The sequence below is a fragment of the Podarcis melisellensis genome, assembly GCF_964234715.1.
Source record: "Podarcis melisellensis genome assembly, chromosome: 5".
Taxonomy (NCBI): Eukaryota; Metazoa; Chordata; class Lepidosauria; order Squamata; family Lacertidae; genus Podarcis; species Podarcis melisellensis.
The window spans coordinates 47,736,966-47,748,340 of NC_138537.1; positions in this window are offsets into that span (position 1 = coordinate 47,736,966).

The following is an 11,375-nucleotide window of genomic DNA, read 5'->3' on the forward strand; positions in this document are numbered from 1 at the left end:
CTTTATTTTTTGTGCTCCAGCATACCACAGCCGCTCTCCAACCAGTGGCTGCATTGCAAACCAAACAGGAGCTTTCGAGTCTGCCTTATCTCTGCTTTATTTTTAGGTGAAGTCACGTTGTTGTCTGCCGGCTGAAATATCTTGCAGCGCGAAGCGGACGTTTGCTACAGGAGAACCCTGGGCTGCTGCGCTAGCACACTTGGAGAAGACGTCACCGGGCTGGCACCTAGTGCAAATCTTCAGATCTGGTCCGCTTGACGTAGCCGTGCATCTGTCACTGCTTAGGCAATGAGGCGGAAATGCTTTCCTTAGCCCTGGCTCAGATGCCTGTCTCCTGTCTTCTTCATTGAAAAAAAAGAGTCGACTCCAGCCAGCTTATCTGCTCTGCCCATTCATGAGAATAAAGAACAGCCGCTGCTCTATGCTCATTGGGCAGAAACGGTGTTCCCTGGATTGCCTCTGACAATAAAGGTTTAAGTGAAGGCTATTGCCTTGGATGCCTTTGGTGCACATAACTGGCCCTGTAATCCAGTATTAATTCCTTTGCCCTTGAACCTTTCTGGTGCCAAATACAAGCTGTGGCTTCTACTGATTCAGCTGAGGTCTTATGCCATCCATGTTCAACCCACGCAGCACAGGAGGGAGGGGAGGGCTGAGGGCAGGGTGGCCTTTACCTAATGGTGAAACTAGTTTATGTCTGTTCCAAAGAAACAGGTCACTTTTTTGACCTGTTAACGTGAAAGTGGGATTTTTAAAAATGCCATATTGATCCTATATAGGGCACATACAGCCACCACAGTCATTCTGTCATCAAGTAGTTCCACAAACCACCCAAAGATTGTCCCTTCCACCTGCTGATGTTAAGCCTCTGTAGGCCATACGTTTCCACCACATTCCCATTTCTGTTCTTCCCCAGGTTAAAATGCAAACCATGCTCAATTAAAACTGTGCTAGGTGGGGAACATTCTTAAGTTAATCAGAGATTACAGCTGCTAGAAAGGAAGACCTCCCATCCTGCTGGGTTCCCAGCAGGATATGAACCCAGACCTCATCCACTTCCTGTTCCGTTCCACAAGATAGGATTTGAATGGGGGACACCAATGACATTTGAAAGGGGGAGAAATGGTGAGCAGCTCATGCTTCTGACTTTGGGCCACCTGTCTAACCTTTGCAACACAGCAATTCCTGCATTACTACACTTGGGAAGACACAGCCCAGTAAAGTGTATGTTACAATGGTGAGAGCTAGCCTTTTATAAGGCTAGCTAATAGGAATTACATCTTGGGAGCATATCTGGGCTGGGGCTCAAAGGCTAAGCATTTGCTTCCACCTTTGCAGTGCGAAAGCCTCGTCACCCGATTTTGGAATCAGGGGCATGGTGCCATTTGATACATTGCTATTCAAGATTTACTACATATACAATGTAGTATTGCATACAATAATGTATACAATTACTATGTATACAACAGATGCTAAGGAAGTGGAAAAAGACAAAGAAGGCAAAAGCGGTCCAGAATTATATGCAGTAGTTACGATCCACCCACCTTTTCTACCCATGGAGAGAGTTTCCTCAAGACATTGATAGGGAAGTCCTAGACGGGGGACTCTGGGGGATGCTTTACAGTTCTCATATCTATTTCTCCAAGGAATGAACACCCAAGTGAGCAAGAGGAAAGATGCACTGCTTAAGTTTTTCCCCTTGATTAACCTGTCCCACCTTTTCTTTCACTTGTTTCGCATACTAATTCACATTGCAGGCAAGCAAGATAGAATGGAAACTGGGAACCAGTCCATTCAGTTAGTTTACCTGATCTTCTAAAAAATATGCCCAAATGTTTCGCTTTCCAGACATTTAGCAGCAATAATGGAGGCAGGCATGCTTTCCTTCCTGAGAGGCAGAGTCCTTCATTAGCCATAAGGCAGTTCCTGGGAGCACCTTCTCCAAGAGACCATCCTGGTCTGGCAGCAGTGGGACAACAATAATGTTTCCTGGCTGTGCCATTGTTCTTGGACTCCCTGCTGCTCCCCCCCCCAGCCCCGAACAGCATAAGGGTCCAGTCAACAAACAGGGTAGCTCATTGAGAATGAAAAAATGCGAAACAAAACACAACAAATGTGCCCATGACTGAAACATTTGGTAGGCATCAGCCATACAGCTAATTAGTGAGGTACTGTATTTCCATGCGGTACTTAATTTTTGAGGTTGCATAGGAAAAGTTCCCAATGAAGTGTAGCACCTGGCTTGGACTGCACCACTTCAGCTGGCAGGTGAGTTCCCAGAGGATGGCATTAATGTGGGTGAAAATCTTTGCAGATAGAAATCTAACATGTCAGGGAGAAAACTAGGGTGCTACACTTTTCCTTGGCATCTAGTTTTCTATCTGCAAGGATTTCCCCCATTTTGTACGGAGGATCATCCAAATGACACATGCATGTATTTCTGTGATCCTTTAGGAACAATTTTTAAAACATGGTTTAATGACAGAGACTGCAGTTTGAAACAGAAGACAGGCATGGAAGGAGCCAGACCTTCCCCTCAAGGCATTTTTCAATAAACAAACCCTCCCCAGTTGCTTTTAGCCTTGCTGGGGAATTGATACATATACTCAGTGTTTTTTTCTTTTAAAATGTTCAGCGGTACTCTCATTTTGACTCAAGAAAATCACCATTTTATAGTTCAAATCAGGAAAAATAAATACAGTAAATGGACAAAAGTCAAAGATTCACAAAATGTTTAGGGGTATGCGTATCCCTGCGTACCCCCAGGAAAAAACCACTGCATATAGTTACATCTTCCCTGTCCCCACCATCTGGATATATATATTGGGGGGGGCAATTTTCAGTAGTGAAATGCCACAAGAGAAAACTGTTAAGAAGGTCTGTCTCCACCAACCCTTAATGGTTTTCTACTCTAAATTTCAGCCTCCCCAGAAAGTACCACAGAACTATTCATAAAGTGTCCTTCCTGAGAAAGGAAGAGACTGATCAGAAGCAAGTTTTTGAGAGGAGGCAGGCATGAGAAGGTGATTGAAGGGTGTTATAGGTGGAGCAATAAAATAAAAATAAAAAATAAAGTGTCCTTCCATCCTTTAGAACTAGGCCAAAGTTTTCAAAATATTGTGCGTTGATAGAGGAAGATCTTTTGCACTTAGGGCTTTGAGGAGACTGCTGCGTTAATGCCTCTGATGCACATAAAACCATTTTACTTCCTGAGCCATTTTACTGTGCAATTGCTTTTAACGAACTGCGAAAATTGCAGCATTAGTATCTTTTCCTAAGAAAGTCCCCTGCACCTTGTTTCTCCGCCTTTTAATGTCGGATAAAATATACTGAAACTAGCAAATAAAATCAGCCCATTTGTATGACTTGGTTAGGTGCTAGGAATTAGCCAGCAGACTTTAATCCAGTGGCTCCTAGTTAACACTGCCTTTGCCTGGTAAGCTGATTATGATAAATAGGCATGCCATGTCTTAGAAGGCGGCTGGAATCAGATCAGCCAAATGCAGATGGCCAGTCCAGCATTTAAACACACACACACTTACTTAGGAGGAGGACTCTGAGTTAGCTTTGCTGACGGATCTCAGCAGGATTTCTCAAGAGTAATTCATGAACTGAAGCCACTGACCATCCGAGTTTGAATGTCCCTAGTGAAGATGCTATGCAATTGTTTGGGTTCAAGTGAGCACTTGCTTGGTTGCTGCTGTTATTATTATTATTATCACCAACAACTGAAGCAAAGTGCTGCCCTTTGGGAAGAAACATACTTCTCCATGCACATAGCTGAACTATAGAATTTGCTCCCACACAAGGCCACCAACTTGCATGGCTTCAAAAGATTAGACAAATTCATGGAAGGCAAGGATTTCAAAGGCTATTGGCCACAATGCCTATGCTCTGCTTCCATAGCCAGAGGCAATAATGCTTCTGAATACCAATTGCTGGAAACTGCTGGAGAGGAAAGTACTCTTGTGCCCAAGTCCTGCTGAGGCATCTGGTTGGCCACTGTGAGAACAGGATGCTGGACTAGATGGGCCATTGGTCTGATCCAGCAGAGCTCTGCTTATGTTCTTATATCAGCCATTAATTCACTGGCTAAGGAGCCTCAGGCTATGAGCAAATAATTCTGAGGGTCCTAAACAGAACAGAAGAATTAGCAGATGGACAGACTGGGATGAAGGGAGCATCAGAAGAGCACTGCTAAATCAGACCAAAGACTCCAATAATCTTTCCCACAGCCTCTGATCAGATGCCTATGGAAAGCCAACAAGCAGAACATGAGGATAAAAGCCCAGTGGTGCCACTGAGGTTTGACTTTAAGGCAGAGGTGGGGAACTCCTTTTAGCCCAAAGGACACGGTTTAACAATGCATTCTGGGAAAAAGAAATGTCTCTTTCCTGTCCTGAATTTTCCACCATTGAGCTTCACTGTATCATACTGAGTTTTGGTATTATACTGAGAGAGGAGAGACTTTCTCCACAGCATGCATGGACCTGAAATGCAGCTGTACACTGTATTTAAAATCTGTAACATTTTAAGAAGCACAGAACAGGGCACATGGGACTGCCAGACCCAGCCTCTCATCTAAGCATTCTCCAAGCGTAGATATTCTTAGCTCCCAAAATAGAACAGCATCCCACACAATCTGACCATTTCCCATTTATTCATTACTTCCCAATTAGCTGAGTGTTCCTCCACCCCTGTCTACTTTACTAGACTAATCTAATCCCTACACAAAGAAAGTACCGTAAGTGAAGCCAAGATCATCCAAGATGTAGTGGGAAACCAGGTACCAGTTCACTAACTAGAGCTGGGCATTCAAGATTGATAATAAAGCTTTGATCTAATATTCTCTTGCCCTCTTTCCAGTACGCAATCTCAATGAAATGTGTTATCTGCATTTCCTGTCTGGTCCTTCAGATGTGGTTGATATGTGAGATAAGCACATCCCTCAGAGAGTTCATCTCCAAAGCAAAGGCTTTCAAGGTGTCACATAACCAAGCCATAACCAGATAAGTCATGTAGGAGGGAGTTAAGCCTGGCTTTGCTGGTTAGTTTATGTCCTTTAGCTGCTCCTCTTTGACTGGGAAGCTCCCCCTTCTCTCTCTCTGCTATACTGATTCAAAACAGGCCTGACACATAGGTGCAATCTGCATTAGAACTAGCCAAGGCTAAACAAATGAGTAGCGATACAACTCGGCTTGTTGCTAAAAAAGCGATACGGTTTTCCGCAGAAGCCTGCAAGTCACAACATGGAATTTTGTCTTTGGCAAAGCTTACGTGGTTACTGGAATGTCATTGCATGCAATCTGTATTTATTAGGTCTTAATTAATTTACTGGAATTTCTGCAAGCCATTGTAAGCTTTGCACATCACAAACAGGAGAGGAGAGGAAGCACTTACGATGGTGTTTCCTGCAAAACGTCCTTGGAAGAAGATGTATGTCAAGACTCACCTTAGACATTATACACAGGAAGTGCCAAGGGAGAAAGCCATGCCCTCTCTTCCTACTTCTGTGTGACTCACTAAGCCACTCTCAACACTGTCAACCTAATCCAGCAAAGGAGATTCATGTGCAGAAGTAGGCTTACGTGTGTGCAGCTGATGTGGACGCACATCCACCTCCTTGTAACCTCAGAACCCACCTTTATCCTCAATAGTACTGATGCAAAGGCAGACTGGTGCATCATCCTCTACACCCCTTCCTCACCATTGCTCACCCTTTCCCACTGCCCACTGAAGCTAATGGGACTTTTCATTTTCAAAAAATAAAATAAAATGAACTGATCTGGTCACAGCTGAGTATGTCCTTGGAACATCCAACCTAGATTGCTGTACCATGCTGAACATGGGGCAGCTGTCTCTGAAGAGTCTTTGGAGATTGAGAAATGGTCCAAAAATGCAGCTGTGAGAGTCTCCACCAGGATTCATCAGATGGAGCTCAAGCAAGTGCTCCAATATTACAACTTCGTTAGCTTCCATTCTGTTTCCAGCTCCACACATTCAAACAGCTGGAAGATACCTTAAGGCCCTTCTCCTCCAATACAAAACTACCCCTTCTCTCATGTCTTTTTTCTTCTGAGGCTCTGCTTTGTGTCACCATCAGAAGTAAAAGCAGGTAGCTGTGTGGGACATGGCCTTTTCAGTAATTGCATCCCTGCTTGGGAACTCCATTCCCCAAAAAGGTCATTTGGCTCTATCACTCCTGCTTTTCGCTGTATTGTGAAGACTCTGCTGTCGCAGGCAGCTTTTGACAGCTTGTTAAATTGAGTTTGCGCTGATGCCAATTCTTTTGTCCTAGGAGGAAAGGTTACTGTGTTTTGGGCTTTTTAGTTTTTTGGGGGGGTGAGTAATGGAGTACAGGATAGAAGCCCTTGCTGCTTCCATGCATCAGTTCAACATGCAAACACAGCTACATGTGGTCCAGATGGAATGGAGATACAGAGCTGTGAGCTGTTTGCATACTGATAACGCCAAGCCCAAACTCCCTGCACCTAGTGGCTTCAAATAGATATTCAATAGCTTTGCCAAGGAGTGGGATGAGGAAAGGAACACTGTCAGGCCACGTAGCACAATTGCCCTGGAGCTGATAGCTCTGAAATGAATGAATTAAATAAAACAGTTACCCCCCACAGCAAGCAGAAAACTATTACAGAATAATTAACCAAAATGAAAACACTTGGCAGTTGCTCAACCCCCACCCTGAAATGTCTTCTTTTGATTTCACTCTTTAACAATTCTGAAACCTTTGAGAATAATCATGAGAAGATGGTGCTTCTGTTGGAGTCACTGAAAGGAACAAAGCTGGGAAGAAGGGAAGACAAGATGAAGACAAGATTAATCTATATGAAAGAAGCAGCTCAAAGGTAAAGTTTCCTGTTGACCACAGGAAAATCCGATCAAGCTGTTTCCTTCCTCTGTGCCTTTGATGTAGAGTGGCAAATGTTTGAAGCATCTGTTTGTTCCCCTGGCAGCTTGGAGTATCCCTGAGCCAAGTAGGTAAACACACTGCAGAGAGCTTCCTCCTACACCTCTGATGTCACCCAGATTATACTGAGCACCTAAGACCATCACGTGTGCTTCTGACTAAGCCCTGTTTGCTTACTGTAACATTTTGCGGAGGGTGGCGGAGGGGGGGGCAGGGGGGAGCAAGAAGCAAATCCGGGCAAAGCAAACAGCCTAGCAAGCCAAGCTGGTTCAAAGAAGGTTACCATCCAGGGTCTTGCCATCTCAATAGTGGGGAATGAAATAAAAAGAACTGTGATGTGGCAGCATACAACATGTGTGCGCTTGTGGAACAGATAAACCCTGCATGCTCTGCTCACACGCAAGGTGTTCCAGCAACTTCAGGATAACGAACGAACTGCAGGATTAAAGAAAGCACACTTTGATCCCCTTCTGTCATCTATGACATTTGCCCAAGGAAAGCGATTGGGATGGAGCAACCTTGCCAGTGCTTTTTTAAACAATTAAAAAGGAAAAAATCCTGTTGTGCTTCTTTTGCTGTTCTACTTGGCAAGCTAGACTAAGAAAAGCTTCACCTAGTTCACATAGCTGCAACATGCAGATTTGAGGTTCAAGATACCGAAATAGAATTCCAGACTCTTGTTTCAACAAGGGAAATAATTAGAGTTTCCCAGCCTAGTTGCCATGGCTGCAATTCTCACCTCTTCCCTAGATTTGAACCTCAGACAGATGAAACAAAATATAATGTTCTGAGCCTACTAGCACCTACATAAAAATTTGCAAAAGACAAATAGCTGGTGACAATAAATGCTGGGGATGGAGGATGTGTGGGGATCTGGCACCCCTATTATCCTCCTCGGTGCCCTAGAGCTGCCTGGCAAGGTGTGAATGCATGCCTGTGTGATATTATTATTATTAGATAACTTTTATATTAAAACCATAATCCTAGGCTTTGCACACCTGTGGTAGCTGGATGAACATTCAGCCTCTAAATCCAACGAGCGGTTCCGGCGGACAAATAAGCTAATTTAAATTGCAAAAGTGAAAAGATGCTTAGCCCACTCAGGTGAGGCACGAGTCCCAGGGTCAGTACTGCAGACAACAAACGAAAAATTGCTGGACTTTATTTTTTTTTTTGTTAATGAATAAATGTTACACTTCCTCAGTATTAACTAAGCTTTAACACTTTCTCTATTAATTGTTTGCTTTCTGGTTTGTCTGACTTGCAAGGGGGCAAACTTGTACTATTAAAAGCAGGCCAGACTGCTACTGAAGTTAAATCGAGTTAGAAATATGCTGTAGTGTGGGTGATGCATGCTAGCCCAGGTGGGAAGGAGCAAAGGGGAACGCTAGATTTCATTTATAGTGCTTTGTCAGTGCCTGTGCCAGCACCTTAGGCAGCTGCAAGAGGCCGTAACACCTGGGTCTGGGAGCTGCCTGCTGTTTTAATTGCTCACAGTGCCCCTGAGCAATGCTCACAGGTCATGGTGCAGATTGCAATACTGCTGCTGCTGCTTCCAGCAGGTATGCGCATCAGGGGAGAAAAGCAGGAGCAGCCCACCACAGGGCACTTCCTCAGCAGGGGGAGGGAGCTTGCCCTGTGCTTCATATTGTTGCACAGTTATTAAAAACTACAGAAGAAGCAGCATCTCTATCTGGAAACAGCATCCTGCTAATATCAGCATGGTTTTTTTTTTTTAATATAATTTTTATTGAATTTTCAAATTTTAATACAAAACAAAGAGGAAAAAAGGAAGAAAGGAAAAAAAGAAAAAGAAAAAAGAAAAAAGAGAGAAATAAACACAAATAGATTCTTTCATAACCCTCTTTCATTGACTTCCCCCCACCCCCACCCATGCATCCCAATTATCAAACTTAATTCAGCAAGTTCTTGTTTCATTCCTTAAACCTCTTCTTATTATATTTAAACTTAATTCCCTTTATTAGGCCCAACTTATTTATCCCATTTTCTTATATAAATTCTTTTTCTAAGATCGATCAAGGTTCTTATACCATAAATTTCCCCATTTTCATATTAAAATATAAGTCAAAATTATAAAACCCAAAAGTCGTAAAATAGTTTTAGAACTTTCTATTTTTTCCCCTCCCTCCTTGTCCGGATATCTGTCCCTTCCTAGATATCTGCCCTCTTATATAACTCCTAGCCCGGATTCCTCACATCTGAGGCTTCTAACACCATTTGAGTCTCTCTCTGCCTGTTTTGTTGATAGTCCTTCTTATTAATCTTCAGCTCTCGAGGGATGTCTAATGCAGTCTCTTCACCTTCTCTCCAATCAATCCTAGTTGAAAAGACTTGCTGCAGGGGTTCTGCCAGATGTTCCCTTAAATCACGTTCACCAATGCCAGAAAAGAGGAGGAAGTCCCAGTTATATTTCTTCATTATTTCAGCTTCCCATCTATAGTGTCCAAAAACTTCCTCCTTTACTTTTCTCTTTTCAAAATCCATAGTCCAAAAAACTTCTCTGTCCCCTTGCTGCATGAAGTCCTGTTCCTGTACTTTTTGCCCTCCAGACTCCTTGTCCTCCAACTTCAAAGAAACTTTTTCCAGTTCAGCTGCAGAATCTTTCAAGGTCAAATCCTCAGTTCCATCAATAGAGTTGCTTGTTTTTGAAATCAAAGTCGTGAGCTGTTTGTCCATAGCTATCTCTTGCTCTTGTAGAATTCCCACGAGTAAAAGGGCTCTTTCTATTTCTGCTTGTAATTTTCCTTCTGCAGCCATTGTAATGTCTCTGGTTTCCCCTAGGGGGAATTACCTTTTTTTTCCCCTTTACCAACAGTCTATTACTTTGTTATTACTTGTTGTTACTTAATTTCCAGCCATTTCTGGTTAAATGTAACACCTTTAGATCAGAGAGATATAAAGATACAGTTCTTGTCTTGATTCTGCTGTTTGACAGCTCAGATGACAGCTATCAAACTCCCTTTCTTTCAGGCTAGGCTAATGCGGGACACTCCCGGATCCCGAGTGGGGGTTCCCAAAAAAATTTCCAAATACACCTCTTCCTCCAGCACAACTTAAAAAGACAGGAAAAAGCTTGTTTTCCCAAATCGATGGAATCTTTTATCAGTCCCAAAAGACAAAAAGAAGATCTTTTAAATCCGATCTTAGGCTTTCGCTCCTTGCTTCAGATCGTGCATGCAGGGGGGGGGGTGCGGACTTCCTTTTGACACAGCCCCCCCGTTCGCCAAATTATAAGGATTAATTTCTTTTAAAATCCAAATTTCGTTTTACTCACGAGGGTATTTGTTTCAGTCCAAATGTCAGGAAGAAAGTTGACGCTCTCCGGCAATGGCTTGCGGCTTCGCTCCACCGAGGTAGCGGTCGACTCTCAGCGCCACGCCGCTCCTCAGACCTTCTCCGCAGCCTTTAAAAAGGCTCTTCGACTGTCGAGGAGGGCGCTTAAGGTGCCCACCGAGTCACCAGGTCCACAGGTATCAGCACCTGTGGTTTCTAGGGGTCCCCGCGTCGCCGGCGCGGCAAGACCCGTCCTCGATGGAGCCGATTCCCTCCGGAGCTCGGAGGGAATCCGCCATTAAACCGATCGCGTCAACCCGGAAGTCATATCAGCATGGTTTTGAAAGCCCATGTGTGCTGAATTTGCTTCATTCTGCCCCCCTCCCAGACCACAGCTACACATGTGCAAGCTTCCTTAACACATGAACACCAAAGGGCAGACGTACACATAGCCACACACATTTCCCCAAAGTTCCCCCTCCACAAATGTATAGCTTCTCCTATATTTCCAGCTTAAAATAGGAATTGTATCTAGCAGTGATTGTCAACAGGTGAGAGAGAAGTCTTGATCTGAACTTCTCAGTGTTTAAGGGACTGAAGAATTCCCGCACTGGTGCCAATAGCAAACAGCAGTTTCAGAGGAGCAATAATCATTTGGAACGCAGCAGGAAAAGAAAGGGTTACATTCTCCCCACTTGCTGCACAGCAGCTGCTACTGTATTTAAATGCAAACATGAAAAGATCAGTCTAGTTTTTTGCCCAAATACAGAATTGTCTTCCTTGTATGTCACACTGCCCTGACACAGAAGCATTTCAAGCCATTAGTTTAAAGAGTTTCTTCAGAGTAAAACAACTAATAATTATTTAGCAATAGCTAGTAAATATAGTGGTACCTTGGGTTAAGAACTTAATTCATTCCAGAGGTCTGTTCTTAACCTGAAACTGTTCTTAACCTGAAGCACCACTTTAGCTAATGGGGCCTCCTGCTGCCGCAGTGCCACCACTGCACGATTTCTGTTCTTATCCTGAAGCAAAGTTCTTAACCCAAGGTACTATTTCTGGGTTAGCGGAGTCTGTAACCTGAAGCGTCTGTAACCTGAAGCATCTGTAACCCGAGGTACTACTATACTGATAAACTATTTTAACAAAACACATG